This window comes from Orycteropus afer, unplaced genomic scaffold, assembly GCF_000298275.1.
Source record: "Orycteropus afer afer isolate SDZICR_OR568_19922 unplaced genomic scaffold, OryAfe1.0 scaffold00157, whole genome shotgun sequence".
Classification (NCBI taxonomy): Eukaryota; Metazoa; Chordata; class Mammalia; order Tubulidentata; family Orycteropodidae; genus Orycteropus; species Orycteropus afer.
The window spans coordinates 4,968,176-4,969,573 of record NW_006921744.1 but is presented as its reverse complement, the minus strand read 5'-3'; positions in this window follow the sequence as shown (position 1 = coordinate 4,969,573).

Here is a 1,398-nt window from a genome sequence, read left to right as displayed (position 1 = left end):
TTTGCTGGAGGAGAACTTCCCTGATATGATGAAAGATGAGAATATATCCATTCAGGAAGTCCAATGAACCCCAAACAGGCTAGACCCCAAAAGAAAATCATCAAGACATATCATCATGAAACTCATTAAAACAAAAGACAAAGGGCAGAACAGGAAAAACAAAAATTACAAAGGACAGCCAGTAAGAATAATCTCTGATTTCTCAGCTGAAACTATGCAAGTGAGAAAGCAATGGGATGGTATATATAAAACCCTGAAAGAGAAAAACTTTCAACCAAGAATTATATACCTGGTAAAATTGTCCCTCAAATATGATGGTGAAATTAGGAGATTTCAAGATAAGCAGAATTTGGGAATTTGTTAAATCCAAACCAACCATAAAAGAGATATTAACAGGAGTCCTTTGAACAGAGAACCAAAAATAGCAAATAAGAACTCACCATTAGTTCATAAGATGACATAACCCAGAAATCATAGCTATGAACATATCCAGAGTAAATTAAGCTTACAAGATTTTAAACAGGGTAACAGAGACATCAATTGGCAAATGAGGACAACTACAAACCAAAAAGATGGAAAATGCTGTGTCATTACAGAACTTCTAAAGGGTGAGGAAGTTAAGAAAGTTGCAAGATAGAATGGACTGTTCTAATCTCATGGGGAAAATTATAACTCACAGGGTAACCTCAAAGAAAAATGATAAGCCTTCATATCACAAGAAAAAAGAGGACAAGCATGAATATTCAGAAAAAAACTATACCAACAGCAACAAAGGAAATGATAACACAAATTCATAAACAGAATGAACTTAGAACAGAAAATAATCTGGAACAAAGGAACCAGGGACATCATGAAAAAACACATAAGAAAATAATAGCAACCAATTCATATTTGTCAATAATTACACTGAATGTTAATGGATTAAATGCACCACTCAAGAGATGGAGAGCTTCAGATTGGATAAGAAAACAAAACCCATCAATATGCTGCCTATAAGAGACACACCTTAGAGATAAAGACAAAAATAGACTAAAAATCAAAGCCTGGAAAAAGATATATCAAGCAAATGGCAACTGTAAGAGAGCAGGATGGCAATATTAATTTCTGATCAAATTGACTTTAAGACAAAAAACACCATACGAGTCAAGGAAGGACATTATATAATGATTAAAGGATCAATTGATCATGAAGCTGTATAATAAATACCTATGACCCAATGAAAAAGCCCCCAAATACATAAATCAGACGTTAAAGAGTTGAAAAGCCAAATAGATGACTCCAAAGTCATAGTGGGAGATTTTAATACACCACTTTCTTTGAAAGATAGAACAACTGCAAAGAAATTCAATAAAGATGTAGAAGAGCTAAATAACATGCTTCACCAACTGGGCCTTATAG